We start from the raw sequence: 21,742 nt of genomic DNA, 5'->3' as shown, positions 1-21,742 counted from the left end.
GCCAGCAAGCCTGCCTGCTGATTGCCTCTTCCTGCTGCCGCTTCTCTTCGGACGACCCAGCCGCCGCTGAGCCGCCCACTTCCAGACTCTTCCCGCCGCTGCCTCCCTGCGGCCCCGCCCCCCTTCAGCCCATTCGGCGCCCCGCTCCCGCCACCCAGCTGCTCCTCCCTTCCGGGTCCTTACTTAAGTTGGACCGTGTACCTGGAGTAGGGAGCAACCGCTGAGCCTGTCACCAGGCTAGGTCGCCCCCACGCCCTGCTGCCTGCCAGCAAGCCTGCTTGCTGATTGCCGCTTCCTGCTGCCGCTTCTCTTCGGACGACCCAGCCGCCGCTGAGCCGCCCACCTCCAGACTCTTCTTGCCGCTGCCTCCCTGCGTCCCCGCCCCCCTACAGCCCATTCACCGCCCCGCTCCCACCACCCAGCTGCTCCTCCCTCCCGGCTCCTTACTTATGATGACCTCAGAGCGACCGCGCAGCGGACGCGCGCAGCGGGCGCGCCAAAGGCGCGCCAAAGGCAAGCCCGTCTGCGCCCGTCCGCGCCTGGACCGCGCCTAGCGCCAGGACCCCTGGCCCCCGAAGATGCCAGCTAACACGATGGACGTACGACACCGCCACCCTCAACGCACTCAAACCCGACCGGAACCCCGCCTGCTACCGAGCCACACCGAAACGCACCCACGGACCTTCACCTTCCAAGCCTGCAAGTTCACCTGCCTCTGGACCATCACCGCACCCGAAAGGCCAGGCACCAGCAACAACCACCTCAAGTGCATCCTGCTCAACACCCGCTCCGTCCACAGACACGCCGTCGAACTCTGGAACCTGCTCGACTCAACATCTCCAGACGTCGCCTTCCTCACGGAACCATGGATGAAGGCCTCCTCAGCACCCGACATCGCCATAGCCATCCCGGATGGATACAAGATCACCCGGAAGGACCGCGTCAACGAGACCGGAGGAGGCATCGCCATCGTCCACAGGAACACCATCCTCATCACGACCAACTCCGACGACACCCTCACCGCCGCCGAGCACTTCCACTTCCAGATACACACCGACCCCAAGACCACCCTCAGAGGCACTCTCATCTACAGACCCCCAGGACCACGCACACAATTCAGCGAAGCCATCGCAGACTTCATCAGCCCGCACGCCCTCGCCTCCTCTGACTACATCCTCCTAGGGGACCTCAACTTCCACCTGGAGAACAACAACGACAGCAACACCACTACTCTGCTGGCCAACCTCGCCAACCTCGGACTCAAGCAACTGGTGAACACCCCCACCCACTTTGCCGGCCACACGCTTGACCCCGTCTTCTCCTCCAGCAAGCACATCGCCTTCAGCCACTACACCGGACTTCACTGGACCGATCACAGCTGCGTCCACTTCAGCTTCAAGAGAACCACGACCCACCACCACCCGCAACAAGTTCCCCGCAGGAGCTGGAGCAAGATCACCGCCGACCAGCTCACCACCTCCCTCAGCCAGAACCCTCCCACCAACACGACGGACCCCAACGAAGCAGCCCGCATCTTCACACAGTGGCTCATCAACTGCGCCGACGACCTCGCACCACTGAAGAACCCTCCCAGCAGACACGGCAGCAAAAAAGCCTTGTGGTACAAACGAACTCAAAACATCCAAGAAAAACTGCCGCACCCTCAATAAAGCCTGGCGCCACGACCAGAGCACAGAAAACATGACCGCCCTCAAGAACGCCACCCGCACACAATACCAGCTGATCCTCACCACCAAAAGGACATCATTCAAAGAACCCCTGGACAACAACACCCACAACAGCAAGGAACTCTTCAGCATCGTCAAAGAGCTCTCCAACCCCAGCGCCGGAAACAACGACATCACTCCCTCGCAAGACCTCTGCGACTTACTCGCCTCCTTCTTCCACCGCAAGATCGCCGACATACACAACAGCTTCGACGCACCAACCACGCACCCAACCATCGAAACAACGCCCCCACCACCACCCTCTGCAACTGGACCCCGGTCAGCACCAAAGACACCACCCGCACAATGAACACTATCCACTCCGGATCCCCTACCGACTCCTGCCCCCACCACGTCTTCAACAAGGCCGGCTCCATCATCGCACCCCAACTCCGGAACATCATCAACATCTCCTTCAACACCGCCACCTTCCCGGAGAGCTGGAAGCATGCCTAGCTCAGCGCCCTCCTGAAGAAACCGACAGCGGACCCCACCGACCTCAAGAACTTCCGCCCCATCTCGCTCCTCCCTTTTCCTGCCAAAGTCATTGAGAAGACCGTCAACATACAGCTCACCGCCTTCCTCGAGACGAACGGATCCCTCGACGCCTCACAGTCTGGTTTCCGAGCCAACCACAGCACCGAGACCGCCCTCATCGCAGCCACCAACGACATCTGATCCCTGCTTGACAACGGGGAAACAGCTGCCCTCATCCTCCTGGACCTCTCTGCAGCATTCGACACAGTCTGCCACCGCACTCTAATACAGCGCCTCAGCAACATCGGAATCCAAGGGAAAGCACTGGAGTGGATCACCTCGTTCCTTGCCGGAAGAACCCAGAGAGTCCGCCTCCCCCCGTTCTGTTCCACGGCCACCGAAGTCATCTGTGGCGTACCACAAGGATCCTCGCTCAGCCCCACCCTCTCCAACGTCTACATGAGCCCCCTCGCAGCCATCGCACGCCAACACAACCTTTACATCATTTCATACGCCGACGACACCCAGCTGATCCTCTCCCTCACCAACGACCCGGCCAACGCCAGAGCCAGCCTACACGAGGGAATGAAGGACGTCGCCGAATGGATGAAGAACAGCCGCCTGAAGCTGAACTCAGACAAGACGGAAGTCCTCATCCTGGGATCATCCCCCTCCACCTGGGACGACTCCTGATGGCCCCCTGCCCTGGGCACCCCCCCCAAGCCAAAGGACCACGCAAGAAACCTGGTCTTCATCCTGGACTCCGCCCTCGCAATGACCAGACAAGTCAATGCCGTATCGTCATCCTGCTTCAACACCCTGCGCATGCTCCATAAGATCTTCCGATGGATCCCCACCGAAACCAGGAAGACGGTCACCCAGGCACTCGTCACCAGCCGAATGGACTATGGGAACACCCTCTACGCAGGAACCACTGCCAAACTACAGAAAAGACTTCAACACATACAGAACGCCTCCGCACGACTCGTCCTGGACATCCCCCGCCACAACCACATCTCCGCCCACCTGAGAGACCTGCACTGGCTGCCCGTCAGCAAGAGGATCACGTTCAGACTCCTCACTCACGCCCACAAAGCTCTCCACGACCTGGGCCCCAAATACCTCAACAACCGCCTCACTTTCTACACGCCCACCCTCCAGCTGCGATCGACCAGCCTCGCCCTCGCCACCGTGCCACGCATCCGCAGAGCAACCGCCGGAGGAAGATCCTTCTCCTACCTGGCGGCCAAGACATGGACTCCCTCCCCATCCACCTACAGCTGACCCAGGACCATCTCTCCTACAGGAAGCAACTCAAGACCTGGCTTTTCGAGCAGTACCGGACCCCCCCCCAGCGCCTTGAGAACCTTCCGGGTTGTAGTGTAGTTCCTATATTCCCAATAGGCTCTGCGCATTGGAATAATATATTCAGCAGTGTAGACGTAGGACTGAGGTTAACTAGGTCTCTACTGACTATATTAGACTTAAGGTTTGCGAGCTAGCTCAGAGGTCACTAGAAACTTTCTCGAATAAACGAGGAGGAGTTTAACCTCCCTGGATAGACAAGAAGGGATTAGCTTCCGACAATCATATAACATGACAACTTTGCTCCCTCAGAATAAGAGTGTATCTCTAGAGTCATGTGAAAACAATAGACAGCTATTTCACTCAGTCAAATGTGCATACTTAGTTTCACCAGAATGCAGAGAAAAGAAAGACGGGCGTTTTCAATAAAAAGGTATAATTTATTGAGCAGTCTTCTTCCTCATACAAGAGAAATTAATTGCCACAGTTGCAATACTCATAGTCAAGTAAAGTGCGTACAGTAAAAGGAGGATTATAAAATAATACTGTAAAAGCATTGATATGGTTTCTTAGCCATATGATACTTTAAAATAGATCAAATATATATACATATATACATTGACTAACGTACTCAACTGGTGCTTCTAAATACGCCTACCCCGGTGTACCTGACCTAAGCCTAATACATGGGAAGGAGTAAATAAGTAGCAGTTCAAGTTAAGTTTGTTTTTGCCAAGAATCTGACTCAAGAATTCTCTTTAAGGGTTTAGTCAGCTCCGTACCTGGGTAATAGAAAGCAGGAGGTCTTGTATCTCTCTCTCAGGACTCGATATCCCAGTAACCCGCGAAGGTATCTGGAAACACCGGAGCTGGATTTCTCGGCAGGAGAAAAGACAGCGTCTCTCTCAGTGCCTCAAAAGAGGAAGGGCAGCGTCCGTGGGCTCTCGCATCAGCTGGGCTCTCGGGCAAGTAGATAGCTGCTCTGCTCCAAAACCACCACCGTGTGTTTGCTTATGGCAACGTTGGTATATTCATACCTGAAAGGTGCCGGGTTTGACGTAAGGTTGGACATAAGACGTCAATAAAGATGTCACTAAGAACTGGCCATTCTTACAGTGCTTTACAGGAGTTCTAGGATGAAATCAAAACAAAAGCAAGGGGAATTTCCCAGGTTGATGGAGGTTTGGTTTGTTTAGAGAACTCGTTGTGCTTTCTAGGAGGCCGGGGAAGTAGCCTTGCTTAATGTGACAGCATGTGCTACGACTGAATATGGATATGATTACTATGCCGTTGTAGGGATATTATTTATTATAACCGGACAAGGGCATAAAATAGAAATATCGATTTAGGTTCCTAGATAAAAACACATTACCCACTCCACGATCTAATGTCTATCATTACTAAAACTAAGCAATAGTAAACATATAAAAGTGCATGTGTATTTCAACCCACACCAAAACACATTTTTAGCATTTGAAATGGTGCATACGATATACACGAAAAATGATTATAGGTACTGTACGCTATTCAAGCAGTGTAATCATTCAGTAAATAAGATGCATATACATATCAGCATGAATGATTTGTGAAATTTACACATGAAATGGCTCTTAATACAGAAAAGAAGGTCGAGACCATTCCATCACATATAAATACAGTTGCTGTAAATGTGCTAGAGGCTGAGGTAATATATTGTCTCTATATTTCCTAAAAATAGAAGCTCTGTTCTCTAAGAATAGTTCTACTTCAAGCAGAGTACATGCGCCAGAAAAAGGTAAATATTTTGGAATCGGGAAAAAAAATAATTTTGCTTCCAGGGGAGAGAAGAAAGGAAAAAAATATATAGTTCCAAATATGTTCAGTAGCTTTTGTTTATCAAAGCCGAAGGCCGAATTCAGAGTTCAGGGAACTCCGTGTACTAGTTTGCTTAAAAGTTATTCTTTTTGTTCAGGGGGGAACATCATTTCAGACAGACTTTCAAAAAAGTGGTTTACCGCTTCAGGTGAAAGTTCGACCAAGTTGGAAAATGCCGCAACTGTGCAGTCGTGAGAATGATTGCTATCATCGATGTCTGGATCAGCAATGCTCACAGAAGGTCGTACCTGGGTGACTTTGCTCTCATCTCGTACTTCACTACCCTCTAATCGCAGTGGTGAAGTCTCAACGAATGCCACCATCAGGATGGGTAACCGCTGGGGACAACACGATGCATGAGCTGTTACAGGACTTAGCAAAGTATCTGTATCCAATGGTACTGCTGATGGTAGTGTAAGACAGACGTCCAACACGCATTCTTCTCCGCATAGCATACATCGAAGCACAGGTAAGATGCAATTCTGCCAGATGGGTCTGAATGAAAAAAAACAGGTCATATTTAGATCTCTTAGCCGGGCTAATCCAAGGACTTTAGTTAGGCGGTCCCGATAGCGTACAGCTAGGATCGTTTCTTCCATCGTGGCTGGAGTCTTGTCTGCGATTTGGCTTGCCATATCGAAGCAGAAGTATCAAAAATAAAATGCCTGCTACGAGTCCCAACAGAAGTGGTAGGCTGCCAAAGACAGAATGGACAAAATTAGGAAAAAATTATCTTAAATATATGTGGGATACCGCTGGTATCAGACATATTTAGGATTTGGCTTAGCATTTCTGTGAAATGCACGGGGCAATTTGTTGATAAAAGGGTATGTATCTCTGCCGTTGTCCTTGCAACTTGCAGATCATACGTTTCTTTTGATGACGTCAAGGGCACAGTTGTCTGTAAAAGAACAGACTTCGTTCTGCTTAAAGTATCAATTCGAATAGAAGAGATATTCAAAAAAAGGCCAAATTTTCGCCTCCGTGTCTGGAGTGCTGTTTGGATACAATACTTGCATACAGCAAGTGACCATGGAACTAACGCTCACAAGATAAGCTATTCCTGGCACCATGCCACAACATATGTGGTCCACTATTAGAATAGAGCTCCCGTTAGAAAGCCGTCTAAAGATTGGCTCTATTCGAGTTGCAGGTGTGCCATGCTGGTGACATGAAAGGTTATTTGAAGTCCCCTCACAGGCCCCATGCAAATTAATACCTTGACACAGAAGTATACCGCTCAGTGATGTTTTACAATTGTTACCACTAAGAAATACATTCTGTTCCTTTTCACTATAACATGTGTGTGTATAAGGTAATTTCCATGATGACTTAATGTACCCTTTACCCAACCTTTCATACTGGCCTGCTGGTATATACTCTTGACAGTATTTAAATTGGAAAGTTGTTATGGGAATTGTTATTATTCCGTGTATTATCCATTCAATGACAGGTCTTTCTGACATTGTTAATGGTAATCTCTCAAGTTTTTCAATGCTCAGAATCGTATAGTCTGCTCCTTTTTGTGCCAAACTGATTTGTGTATCAGTAAGGTTAAAGATAGAGAATAATGACGTTGTGTTGATTAAACGCCAGGGCACGTAGCCTGAACGCAGATTTTGCAACGTCCAGCCAAGCTGTACAATAGAACGCAATTGGGACTGACTGTGTTTTAACATTAGTAAGTCCTGCTCCATTATATCAATAGCAGATGATACAATACTGTCCAGTGAATATATTCTGGAAGACAGAGTCATTAACCCATTGTCCACAACAGAAAGTGATTTTTCCAAATGAATACGGTCTATTTACCGTATTTTCTCTGCTGTTTCAATTTGCATTACTTTGCAAACTTCGTTGTATGCAGCGTATACACCGGCCGCTATGAAACGTTTTTGACGCTGTTTGCGTGGTCCCATTATGAAATCACGCAAGTCAGCACCGTCTTTAAGTAAAGTCAAGTGTTGCTTAATTTCTGCCAGTGTGGATTTCTGTAGCCATTCAAGGCAGAGTTTTCCTACACTGTATGTTGTAACTATCCCTGGATGTTGTCTCTGGGAGTATCTAGGGTCTGGCCTGGTCAATTTGAACCCCTGTATTTTGTTCAGGAATCTATCTTGACAGTTATTTGTGTCTGTGGGCCAGATCAACCATTTTTTCCAATCAGGATGTGTTCTGTTTTGGTTAAAAATATGGGATACGTCTATCTCAACATCTGTAGTGCTATTACTGTCAGGTGTTGGCTTTGGAATAGACGGTTTGTTTAAGTCTTTAATTTTGGCTAGGCCAAGACAGATTGTCTGTTGAATGGTGTCATTCAAGAATATAATTTGTTCTGGGATCATTCAGGCTCTAAATAATGATTCTATACCTTTGACCTGCTAATCTTTGGTACCCCAGATGGTTTTTGTTTCAATGTTATTTTTCCAAAAATCAAAACCAAATGTAGTCATTTTGTCATAAAATGCTTCCGAATAGATTAATTTAGTGTTTGTCAGCATTGTTTTCATTCCTGTCTTATTTAACAGTTTGAAATAAAACGTTTCTGCATCACTTGTGTTAAACCCTGAGTAGTATGGGAATTTCTTGTAAAATGTTTTAGAACTACTTTTTGGTGGAGTTGCACAATGTTCCCATTGATTATAATTAAAAACATTTCGAGGCTGAGCAGATTTATGCAAATAGTGATGTGCAACTTGGTTGTAGCAGTACATTTCTTCATAATTAGATGAACCCTGCAAGTAATCATGTTCTGTAAATTTTGCTGACATTACTAAATCTGACATCATATCATTAATGCTTTCAAAGTCCCAATCATCAGAGAATGTACTCAGTTTTACAAAGTCACTTAATGAAACCTTAAACTGGTGTGGATACTTCAAGAGCTCGACCGGGCCATAGATTTCGTAATCAGTTTTGTCCCAAGCTACCCCACCGGGTATTGGATTGGCTGTGACATTCCCGGATGATAGTTCTCTTTTCTCGATGTGAGATGACTTGTGTGGCTTTAGGACCAAGTTGATGTTCTGACTTGCTGTGTCCATTGTACTGTATTTTCCCTCCATGAATTTTCCCAAACAAAGAACCACGATGAGCCAAAGCAGGAGGAAAAGTACAACTAACACAATCTAAAATTCAATACATGGAGAAATCAGATAGGTTTCTTTGAGTTGATGAAAGAGTTCTGTTGCTTTGTCTTTAAAAGTTTTTGTTGTTGGCTGTTCTTCAGGCTCGCTTGGATCCTCAGAAAAGTCATCGAAATTGATGAAGTAGCCAGATGCAGTTCTGTCAATTGTTGGAATCGCTTCCAGATTTTCATTTGCTTTTGGAATTTTCTTTGTATTATTAGCATAGGCTGAGGCTACATCGTTGTTGACGAACTGTTGCAATTTGGGTTTCAAGAAGCACAAGTTCCATGGCATTGTTGCATAGTCCTTTTTTATTCACTGCAGGTTTATCAAATGTGATTAGTCTCTCAGTTTGAACCTCTTGTATTGTAGCAAGTTTTGGTGTTCTGCTACTTCTTGGGAGTCCACTTGGCCTACTACTTATTATTGGCCACATGATTGTGGTTTTACCAGGTCGATGGATAGAACTTGGTTCTCCTTTTTACCAGCAAGGGGCGGTAGTACAACTGATCTTGTTCCGCTGATAGCTAAGACAGGTACTGCTTTTCTGTAAGAAGGCCCAAATTCCTTCTTCACCGCGATCTTCTCTCTGACCAGATCCCCAATCTTTGGAATCCAGACAGGCCTTGCTGGGACAGGTGGTTTATCTTCAGTGGCTGTTGGCTGCTGTTTTAACTTTATGTTGCTCAGGTCTTTTCTTGTTTCATTTAAGTCCTGTAAAATAGCCAAACGATCTTTGATATCAAAGCATTTTTCTTCTACCACTGAAGTCTGACTATCTAAGTCCTGAATATGCATTCTAGTCCCGAACAATAGTTCGTACGGACTGAAACCTTTTAGAGAATTTCTTGGCAGATTGTTAAGACTACGTTGGACACTTGTTAAATGTTGGACCCACCCATCACCCGAACCTAATACCCTCGCCGTTATAGATTGCTTTATGTCTCGGTTTTTTCTTTCCACAATCCCATTTCCCTCAGGATGGAAGGGACAAGAGTACCGCAATGAAATGCCCATGCTGGTCATGGCCTCCTTATAAGCTCGAGAGCTAAAAGCAGGACCCTGGTCAGAATGTAGCATGCCAATTGCGTATGTGCCGATATACACTCGCAAATCTTTTATAACAGTTCTGGCGTCAGCCGAGCGCTGGTGTCTACATTTTTAAGTGAATTTAGTCTTAAATGATATAAATTGGGACTCATTTTTCCTGTTTGATTTTGCGTATAGATCGCCTTATGCTATCTAATATGGGTCCTGGCAATACTCCGGCCGGTTCGCCACTGCGATCTCTGTTGCAGTTTGGACAGCTTATTGCAAATTTGTGATTATGCAAGCTCATTCCCGGCCACCAGTATTCTGATTGTAATTCTTTCAGAGATTCCTTGATCTCTCGATGCCCTAGACCCTCTCCCATGTGTGCGTCTGCTATTAATAAGACTCTCCTGTTCGTGTTTGGAATTACTCTATCCCCCACTCCAGGGATTTGAGCAAAAGGAACGGAGTTTGCATCGATTATGTATGTATAATTGAGTGGATAGTTCATGGGTAATGCTGCACAGTCGCCTTTTGAAGACGTTTTTACCGCCAGCATGGTTTCCCCGTCTATGTATTTTTCTGAACGCTTTTTGTGGCTACGTAAGCCGGATTAGTTGCTTCCCCTGTGGCTGTGTTAGCCAATGAATTCCCTGCAACGTGAACGCCATCACGTTGATGACTCAGTGTATGTATCACGTGAGTCTTTTGTAGTTCTTTCTGCAAAAGAACTACCCGTTCCCAAAGCTTTTTATGCTTTATTGTGGCACCTGTGTCATCTTTGTAATCGTTTTGAACCCAGTTCTGCAAATCATTATTGTAAGATTTGACGCAGTAACGCGAACCGCACACTATTAGTGTGGGGAATTCGCGATCGGCAATATCGAGCGCCATTTTTAAAGCTAATAAATCAGTTTGTTGACCTGAATTGTCTTTTACGGATTGAGACATAGTTACCAGTGGTCTCAATTTACCTTCGTGCCACCGGTTTTTAACAACCGAGCACGTAGCATTGTAAGCTCGCTTTCCCCAAACTGAGGGTTGACCAGATCCGTCTGTATATATTACACAGGCGTAAAGTTGTATGGGCTGAATTTCGATTGGCAGAGGATATTTTTTTTCATATGTTAGATATTTAAATTTTTTCATTTCCGGGTCAAAATAGTATTTCACTTTTTCTGTAGCAAGAGAATTTTCCCATTGTATCCATTTTGGATCTAATGCCACGGTAGTTAAATTGCGTGGGCTTGTTAATGCCTCGAAGGCTGATTCTGCTGTTAAAACAGTTATCCTTTTGCCTTGGGCTTGGTCTCTTTCGGTTGCTACAACTGTTTGAACCGCATTTACAACATTTTCTGCAAGACTAAATGTTTTTTCAGCTTGTGTGTACAAGTGTGATTTGTAAGCTATTGGTACAGTTTCTCCTTCATTAGAGGTTAGGTACGTGAATCCGCATCTTCCTGGGATGACTCGGATTACAAGGTTGCGTGTGTTTTCGCGAGTTTGTAATTTTGTTTTAGCTAACATGTCTGTTTGCAATGACCTCAAAATTTCTGTGTGTTTTTGAGTCCAATTGATTGGTTTAAAATCAGGTTTTATTAGTTCATAGAGAGGTTTAACCCTCTCTGCATAATTTAGAATATAAGTTCTTCCGAAATTCAGGAAACCTAGTATTGATTGTAAGTTCTTCAGCGTTTTAGGTGCTTGGAGTACAGCGCACTTCTCTAAGAAATTGTCTGCTAGGCTTTTGCCTTCACTTGATAATTCATATCCTAAAAACAGGACAGTTAGATGGGCAATTCGTGACTTTTTAAAGTTGAATTTGTAACCCTCTGCTGCGAACCCAAGTATTATGGTGTTCACTCTTTTCAAGTGAGTATCCAAGTCGTCATCTGTCAGATAGATGTCATCGACATAAGATAATGCCTCATCATCATATATTTGTAGTAACTCTGCTACTTTTGCTGGGAATAATCCTGGGCTATTCTTGAATCCCTGTGGGAGTCGACAGAAATTTTCTACGACCCCATTATTGAGAAAGCGGTCAAATACCTGCTTTCAGGTGCTATGTTTTGACAAAAGAATCCATTAGAGATCTCTAATGTTGTTTTGTATTTTTTGCGCAAGATGTTATTCATTAGTGCTGCACTGTGTGAGTTTTGTACTGCAAATGTCTTGCAACATGAGTTTAGGTGTCTGTAGTCCAAAACTAGACGATATGAATAGTCGGGTGGTTTGGAGACAGGAAACAAAGGATTGTTCATTTGTGAGGTGCATGTTTCAATCACCCCCTGGTATTCAAGTTGATCTAAGATCTCCCTAGCTTAATTGGGTACTGCCTTTGTGCAGTTGGTTGACATTTTAACTGGATTTTATGAGAAGGAGAGTCCTCATCCCATCCTACATGATTCTTATATAATGCAGGAGCTTGGGCTACTGACCATTTTCTTGCATATGTATATTTTTTATAAATTGGAATATGATTTGAGAAGGCAGGCATAATCATTTCTTCGCCATGAGGGCACTCCCTGACAAACTCTGGTGGCCAGTCTTTCTCAGCTAAAAGGATGTCATAGCCTTTGGAAAGATTATCCCAAAATAGACCCCTTACTTTCCTAGTCTTATCTCCCTCTATACGTAATGTTATCTTGTATATTTTATGAGGTTCGCTAACTCTGGTATCTGCAGTTTCCACCTGAATGTATTAATTCGTGTCCACTGTCTCCAGATGATTCATCAGGATCTTGCGAGCTATGGTCATTTCTGCTGCGCTGTCTAGCACTGTCTGAGCCCACTCTCTGTTTTTCAGTTGTGTCCTCAGTATCCTCGGCATGTTTAACTATTTTAATGCTGGCGTTAGTCATCAATGGAGCGCACACCTGCTCATCAAAGTAAAAAATTACAATTTCCAAGAAAGAAGGTAGCCAGCATTAAAATAGTCATCAATGGAGCGCACACCGCTAGCCCCTCCTCCGGATCGCCCCTCGGGACTCTGGTGCTTGTAGTTCTTTAGTGGATCACCCAGATGGGTGCAAGTCGGTACTTGTTGAACTGATGAATCTCTAGACCCGATACATGTCCCGGGTTTTAAGATATCGCCGCCACACAACAGTCAAAGGCCTCGATGCCAGAACCGGCTCGCAGGTGCGTTCTCTACTGATGAGGGAAGTTATACCGAAACCCGAGACATGTCTCGGGCGATATCCTAAATCCGGAGGAGGGGCTAGCGGTGTGCGCTCCATTGATGACTAAACACAATATGGCTCCCTTGAGCTTTGGGCCGACGGGCTCTTGGACGACGCACCTGCGAGCCGGTTCTGGCATCGAGGCCTTTGACTGTTGTGTGGCGGCCTTCTCTTCCACCCCTAACGATCTTTCTCTACTGATGAGGGTAGTTATCCCGAAACCCGAGACATGTCTTGGGCGATATCCTAAAACCCGGGACATGTATCGGGTCTAGAGATTCATCAGTCCAACAAGTACCGATTTGCACCCACCTGGGTGATCCACTAAAGAACTACAAGTACCAGAGTCCCGAGGGGCGATCCGGAGGAGGGGCTAGCGGTGTGCGCTCCATTGATGACTATTTTAATGCTGGCTACCTTCTTTCTTGGAAATTGTAATTTTTTACTTTGATGAGCAGCTTCCTTGTCTTTGGACTTGACGTGCTCTTCCCTGTGTTCTGACCGTCCTCTTCTTTCCGATTTCTGAAAATATCGAGAGGGACGTGTATCAATGTCTTGATATCTATCAGGTTTTTTCAGATTATCCCTATTTCTAAGGTTGTATCTTTTCTCAGAGGGCTCCCTTTGGGGAGACTTGTGTCCTTGGTCTGGAGATCTTTCTCTCCGCCGAGGAGACCTACCTCTGGACTGGAATCTTTTTTCTTTGGGAGTGGATAGTTTATTTCCATCCCAGCTCTTTTTTGGAGTGTTTAGATTATTTTTAATAAAGGTTTTTTCAGGATTTTCAGTTAGTTGGGGTTTTACTGGTTTCCCTCCCAAACTATCTCTTCCTAGTTCTTCATAGGATTTTTCTATGATTCTGGCAAGTTCAATTGGTTGGTCTGCTATATCTGTTTCTTTCAATTTCTGGCGGATCGCCACAGATGCTGCTTTTCCTTTTATGTTGGCTAATAATATAGCCGAGACCTGCTTGAAGTCTTTCAGTAATTTCATACCCAGAGTTAAAGCATGTTCTGCACCGTATTCATTTTGAATCTGTCTTAGCACATCTGGTATTATCGCCATGGACGGAACACCATGTGTTTTGTGTAAATGGAAGCAAAGACTGTGCCCCAAGTGTCACAGTCCTCCACATGTGATGCGATCCCCATTGGAAGGCAGATAGTCAGAATTCTGTGTTTCTCAGTAGGGGTAGTATCCGGAAATACTGCCTCTATTTGAGTGATTTTTTGTGCTAACCAGAATGGAATTTGTTCCCGTTTTACGGGTACTTTACCCAGACATGATTGTATGTTCTGTGGTGTAATTTTGTTTGTGTTACCCTGATGAGGGGTCAGCTGTGGAATGTTAATAGCTGGTTGGACTGTTGAAGTCCGCATTACATATTGGACTAATTGTCTATGTATTTTAATTAGCACTTTTAGCTGAGCTAAAAGTTCTGGTACCGACATCTTCTCGATGTCCGGATGTGGTGTGTAGCTGGCTAGAACCGGCCATGTTTCTCCTGGTCTACCTAGTGGACCGAGCCTGGTGATGTGATTATTATGTTTTAGGGTGCCTTTAAACCAGAGCAGGTGCTCTTGGTATTTTAATGGCATTTCAACCTCCTCGAAAGGAGTGTATTCTTTCGGAGGTTCCTCTATTTTGTAATAGTGGAATTCGTGTGTTACAGCATTTGCTGCTGGAAAGTTTATCCATGTGTAGAATACCTCTGTCTGCCGATATTCATGGGCCTCAATTACGAATACGACTATTCCACCTCTCGGTGTTAGTCCATTTTCTATAAGTTTAAGAGTTATAGTTTTTCTTATGTTGACCGGAATGAGTATAACATTCGGGTCATTATCTCGGAGACTTGTGTCATCCTCTAGGAGTCGAGCCGCTATTCTAGGTGCCTCCCTTTCTTCTTCACTGTCTGTCATTTTTCTGACAGAGAGGTTTTTTGTTGCAGATCAGGTTTCAAGGAAACAAAGATTAGGTGCACAATATTTTTGGAACACTGTATCCTTCAACGTTGACTAAACCAAACACTATACATAGAAATCTCTTCCTACTAAGTTCCGGCGGATTTTAACCTTTTACCCACTCCACGTCTTTTGGAGTATTTACGGGAAAAGGGTCTGTGTGAAAAAGCACGACTGAGTTACTCTAACGTCTTGCGTTAGATTTATCGCCTTACCAAACGTCGGGCGCCATGTAGTGTAGTTCCTATATTCCCAATAGGCTCTGCGCATTGGAATAATATATTCAGCAGTGTAGACGTAGGACTGAGGTTAACTAGGTCTCTACTGACTATATTAGACTTAAGGTTTGCCAGCTAGCTCAGAGGTCACTAGAAACTTTCTCGAATAAACGAGGAGGAGTTTAACCTCCCTGGATAGACAAGAAGGGATTAGCTTCCGACAACCATATAACATGACAACTTTGCTCCCTCAGAATAAGAGTGTATCTCCAGAGTCGTGTGAAAACAATAGACAGCTATTTCACTCAGTCAAATGTGTGTACTTAGTTTCACCAGAATGCAGAGAAAAGAAAGACGAGCGTTTTCAATAAAAAGGTGTAATTTATTGAGCAGTCTTCTTCCTCATACAAGAGAAATGAATTGCCACAGTTGCAATACTCATAGTAAAGTAAAGTGCGTACAGTAAAAGGAGGATTATAAAATAATACTGTAAAGCATTGATATGGTTTCTTAGCCATATGATACTTTAAAATAGATAAAATATATATACATATATACATTGACTAACGTACTCAACTGGTGCTTCTAAATACGCCTACCCCGGTGTACCTGACCTAAGCCTAATACGTGGGAAGGAGTAAATAAGTAGCAGTTCAAGTTAAGTTTGTTTTTGCCAAGAATCTGACTCAAGAATTCTCTTTAATGGTTTAGTCAGCTCCGTACCTGGGTAATAGAAAGCAGGAGGTCTTGTATCTCTCTCTCAGGACTCGATATCCCAGTAACCCGCGAAGGTATCTGGAAACACCGGAGCTGGATTTCTCGGCAGGAGAAAATACAGCGTCTCTCTCAGTGCGTCAAAAGAGGAGGGGCAGCGTCCGTGGGCTCTCGCATCAGCTGGGCTCTCGGGCAAGTAGATAGCTGCTCTGCTCCAAAACCACCACGGTGTGTTTGCTTTAGGCAACGTTGGTATATTTATACCTGAAAGGTGCCGGGTTTGACGTAAGGTTGGACATAAGATGTCAATAAAGATGTCACTAAGAACTGGCCTTCTTACAGTGCTTTACAGGAGTTCTAGGATGAAATCAAAACAAAAGCAAGGGGATTTCCCAGGTTGCTGGAGGTTTGCTTTGTTTAGAGAACTCGTTGTGCTTTCTAGGAGGCCGGGAAAGTAGCCTTGCTTAATGTGACAGCATGTGCTACGACTGAATATGGATATGATTACTATGCCGTTGTAGGGATATTATTGATTATAACCGGACAATGGCATAAAATAGAAATATCGATTTAGGTTCCTAGATAAAAACACAATAGGGTGAGTAGCGCGCTTTACAAATTGTTCTGATTGATTGATTGATAACCGGGCAGGGCCATCAGAATGCAGATTTTTCTAGTTGGGTACTCAGACACACCTACCCTTCTTACGTTTGTGGCTGTCTAGAGGAAAAGTGTAGCGGTCACCCACCCAGATGACTATGAACGGTCGAAAGAAGAACTGAATAAATGCATAGGCTATCTTACTGAGTGAAAAGCCATTTCTGTGAGTGCTTTTCTGAATGCTATTGGCTCAGATGCGGTATACAGGTGAAAGGGTAGGGCGTTTCAAAATTTAGAAGTGAAGGAGACTAAGCATCTACCACCTGCCTCAGTCTCAACCTCATATCTTGGAACTTCGACCAAATTGGCAGAAGAAGAATGAAGATTTTTTTGAGGGATGTACCAGGAGAACCAGCGTTTAATATAATTAGGTCCAGCATTGTTTAGGACCATGAAGGCAATAGAAAAGCTTTAAAATCAGTCCCCTTCTTCACCGGGAGCCAAAAAAGAGTGATGAGTGCATGACTTGCAGACTGTTGCCTAGGAATTTTAACAGAAGTCAGGCCGGCACGATCTGAAAAACCTGAAGTCTGGCCAGGAGGCCTGATAGACCTGGCACCATTGGCGTGAATCTCCCTTCCATTTTTCGCTGTTGCCTCATGTGTTTTTCTGGTAATAGATGCTTTGGGTACTGTGCCACTGCTGTCCAGTGCCACAGTGTGAGTGCGAGTGCTACTTACTGTAAATTGATGTATTGATTAGTGGTTCCCTGATTAGATGTTTGGTTTACTGTCAGACCCTAGTACAGTGCACTGAGTGTGCCCAGGGCGTGTGATCCAAATGCTGCTAGTGGGCTTGCAGCACTGGTTGTGCCACCCACAGAAGCAGCCTGGTAAAATGTGTCATAGGTCTGCCATTGCAGAACCTGCATGCAGTCTGGTACTGTCATGCTGACTGGGCAAGTGCACCCACTTGCCAGTCCCTAAACCTTCCCTTGTCTTCATATTAGTCACCCCTATGGTAGGCCCAAGGGCAGGGTGCATTGTAAGTATATGGTAGGACAAGCCCTGATGTGTGTGGCATGTCCTAGAAGTGAATTACAGCCATTTTCGTTTTTCACTATTGCAAGGCTACCTGTTCTCCATAGGCCAGTATGGGCTGCTGGATTGTTACATGTTTGTAATCCTACCAGACTCAGAGAACATGGTAGAAATTCGACTCAGAATAAAAATACATTTTTATTAAAGTTTATTTTAATATTCTGTGTTTGCAAATATCACTTTTAGGAAGTAGGTATTTGCTTACCTAACCATTTGAGCACGCCTCTGCGAGGTTGTGTATTCCTTATCTGGCTTTGTGTGTGACAGGACTAGGTATTCCAGGACACAGGCTGGGGCAGCCCGCTGGTGAATAGGGAGATATGCATCTAGATGGGAGGGAGGAGTTGCACCTGGGACCTGAATAGGGCTAGGCCTTCCCTCTACAATGCTGGCTCCACCCCCTGTGGTGTGTCTGATGTCTCTGCCATGCACATTGAAAGAAGAGAAGGAAGACTATCAACAAAGTGCTCCAAGAATGTACTTGCCTTCCACAATGCTGGCTCCACCTCCTGTGGGGTGTCTGATGTGCCTGCCCTGTGCTGTGAAAGGGAAGGAGAAGTCTGGTAAACAGAGTGCTTCAAAACTTGCTTGAACTGGGCACAGTCCCCTCTCCCCTCAGAGAACAAAGGATTTTGGGGTATAAGTATTGGAACCCTGATCCCATCCCTCTGGGATCATAACTGTTCAAAATCATGAATGACACCAAAGCTGTACTAACTATCAGTGAAAAAAGTCAATCTCTGTTGGTCTGAGACACAACATGATCTAGTAAGAGCAGTCAACTCAGCCACTGGTTCTGAGAACACTCTCAGGAGGCAGGAAGCTTGTTTCTATGCGTGAAACTGTGTAGACTGTATAGAATGCATAGGCAGCTCGTAATTTTCCTTCATGGTCTTACAAACACAAGCCATCCACAAACAATGCAAAATCAGATTCAGGCAGTGACTCATCTTGAATATCTGGTCACAGCTGGGTGCACAGTTCAGTAACATTGAGACAGTCATGCTTCACTTCATTTTCATCATTATCAGTTTAATAATTTGATCACTCCTGGAACTGACAAGACAAAACCTCTGCTGAGAAGAAGGAACCTGAAGAAACTGAGGAGAGACTCTTCCCAAGCTGAAGTGCTGCTTGGGGGATTGGCCTGCAGTGGTTGCCTTGTTGCCAAAGGGAGGAGAAAGACTTTGTGGACTTTTCTTTTCAACTTGTGCAAAGATCTCCAAGGCTTTGGAAGAGAGCTTGCCCCCTGACCGAAGTCCCAGGACCAGTGGACTTAACCAGCCTTTGTGGATTGCTGCTGGAAACAAGTGGCTACAGAGGCAGGGAGCTGTGACCGACTCTCACTACCGGCCCGTGTCCTGTAGGCACAGCACCAAGCAACGTCCGCCTCGAACAATGCAAGCTCTGCGCTCACCGACTCCGTCCTGATGCCGTCAACGACCCGTAGCCTGTACTGCGACTGGAAGGACACCGCAATGTGCAACGCCTCGCTACACTGAATCAAACTGGTCTGACCGACGCAGTCACAGCTGCTGACTTCGAGTCCTGTGACCGCACTGGAGTTGGGCAACGCCTCGCATACTTCAAGACGCACCACCTGACTCGCACCGCTGTCTGGACTGATCAACGCCAGCTCCGAGAACTCCGGCTCGTTCGCCGCACCGCAAGCTGCAAGCACTGCATCAAATCACCGTCTTGCCCTGCAACGCAAGCCTTGGATCCACTGACTCTGTCAATGGGCCGCTGCCTGCACCGCATCGAGGGACAACGCGACCTGCAACGCTTCCTTTCTGCACCGCGACAATCACCGGAACTGGCTCGCATATCTGTGCCGGCCGCCCCAAGGTAAAGGTACTGTGTTTGAGTCTGTCGACATTTGAGTGGGCCCGGACCGCCTCGGTCCACTGGATTTGTTAGACTCTGTGTTCTTTCAGCACGCAGTAGCCGGACAAGGCTACCGACTTGCACAGAACTTGATTTACACCTTTTTAACCAGAACTCTTGAAATTTAATAGTACTGTGGATTCTTTTTGTCCATAACTCTATATAAAGTATACCTATTTTTTTATATAAAACATTGTGTGGTGTCCATTTGTAGTGTTGTCACTGGGTTACTGTATGTGGTCACAAATGCTTAACTTACATCGCCTCTGAAATAAGCCTTGACTGCTCGCGCCATGCCGCCTAGAGGGTGAGCAGGGGTTATTTTAAGAGGATAATTCCCTTGCCCGGACTAGAGGAGAGGGTCACTGCTTGTCACAAGTACCTACCTGTGCCAACCAGAGACCCCCAATTCTAACAAGGCCCTTCTGTAGACCAACAAAGAGGGAGTTGCAGTAGTCCAACCTGGACTAAAGAAGAGCAGAGACAACAGTTTTCTACAGGGCCAGGAGTATAAAAGGACAGTTTTTTTAGCCATTGAAAACATAGAAGGTGGAAGAGGTGATGACATTTACTTGATATTTGAACAATAATTTAGTGTCAAAGAATACTCCTAAGATCTTAGCCTTTATTAATTAAGTGGGCGAATTTCCCAGCTCCTGAGGCCACCAGTTGGGCGACCAAAAGGAAACATTGGGTCCAAAAAGTCAGACCTCATTCTTCCCAGAGTTTAGCTACAAGCAATTCTCCAGCATCCACTTACTGATCTGGTGCATGACATTCTAAAATCTGTATGCTGTGCCTTTACTATTGCTGGTTACTGATACTATAATCGGAGATTCATCAGCATACGACACCATGGCAACTGAAGGATTTAATAAGTTGCTCCAGGGTAGTGACATATAGGTTAAAAAGTGATGGGCTAAGAGAAGAGCCCTGGGTCACCCCGCGTTGTAGCTAAAAAGACGGGGAAACCAGATTACCTATTACCAATTTCTACTGATTGCTCTCGATCTGTCCGAAAAGATGAAGGGGCATATCAGCAATGCTTTGCGATAACTATCGCAAAGCGTGCTTAGCGCTCCTATCACTAACACCCGCTATTGCAGGTTTTTATTGCGGAGATATCACGTTATTAGCAGCGCGTATATCCAAGGTAATAACAATTCCTGCGATAGCGGGGAAATCGCCGTTTTGCAGGGAACATTGCCGGTTTTCCAGCGATGTTCCCTGCAAAATGACGATAACCTTGCTGATACGAACCTGTGGTCGAATCAGCAGAATCCACCCCCTATGTTAGGGGTGGCTAAGTCAAGAATTTAGCAGACATTCGTTTTTGGAGAAAGCAGCAGTTTTCTCCAAAAACTAACATCAGCTAAAATGCTAGCGCATCCTTGCTTATAGCGCAAAGTCATGCTATTGATGTCCTGACATGTAGTGTATGTCAGGAACGCCCACTTTGCATCTCATTAGAGATGCAAAGGTAGGCGTAGTGCAAAAGGGTGCTAACATGCAAATATGCATGTTAGCACCCTCTTGCTCATAGGGCGATGGTTTTATCTCCACTTTTTTGGCTTTTAAAGCCAAAAAAGCAGAGATAAAGCCCTTGCTTAAAAAGGGGTAAAGCAGAACCTCCAACATCTAGGTTCTGTGAACAAGTGACAAGCAGGCAGTGGTCGACTGTGTTGAATGAGAACGGCATTGCCACCAATGTCTTACGCACATCGGATCTCTTCAGTTGCAGTAATCAGGGCAAGTTCAGTACTGTGCTTGCATTTGAAGCCAGGATGATTTTAGCCCACAGAGGAAGATGTGAAATGGGCCAGTAGCTGTCAGGTCCAAAAAAGTCCAAATTGGACTTTTTCAAAAGTGGTAAAATGGAAGCCTTTTTCAAGGGCGTTGGAAAGACTCCAGTCTCAAACATTAGGTTGAAAGCATCTGTGAGATGATGAGCTATGATTTCTGGGGCCCGACTAATAGTTCTAGCAGAGCAAGGATTAGTGGTTGAGCTGGATTTGATTGCCCTGAGAAGTTCACACACCTGATCAGATGTGGTAGGTGATAAGGAGTTTTGGGAGGTTGAATTGTTGCATGACAGGTCAAGAGAAGAGGACAGGCTATTACCCCTTATACAGCCAGCAGGAGAACAGTTAGAATGAATACTGGGATGACAGACCAAGCTCAATTGTCTGCATTTAAGGAAGAAGCATCAAAAATGTTGCAACATTTGCATTGGAAAAAAGATGCTAAACAATTGCAAAATGATTGGTCCGTGGGTGAGTTTCATAGGAAGTTTGTAAAGTTTTTTGATTGTGACAAAAAATTATTTGGGGCAGGTGCTTGCGGATTTGATTTTATCTATAAGTTAGCTGGATTTTGCACAAACGATTTTTTCTTATCATTTAGCAATCATTACTCTGTATATTTATTTCTTGGAGCTGCATAATCCAGCCTTCACCGGTGTTCCTAATGATGGCAACTCTGTTTTTCAAGCCGGAGGTCCCCTTAAAACCATGGCTCAGATGGCCTGTCTCTACAAATGATACTTTCTTTT

This window comes from Lissotriton helveticus, chromosome 1_1 (genome assembly GCF_964261635.1).
Source record: "Lissotriton helveticus chromosome 1_1, aLisHel1.1, whole genome shotgun sequence".
Classification (NCBI taxonomy): Eukaryota; Metazoa; Chordata; class Amphibia; order Caudata; family Salamandridae; genus Lissotriton; species Lissotriton helveticus.
This window is presented reverse-complemented; position numbering follows the sequence as displayed.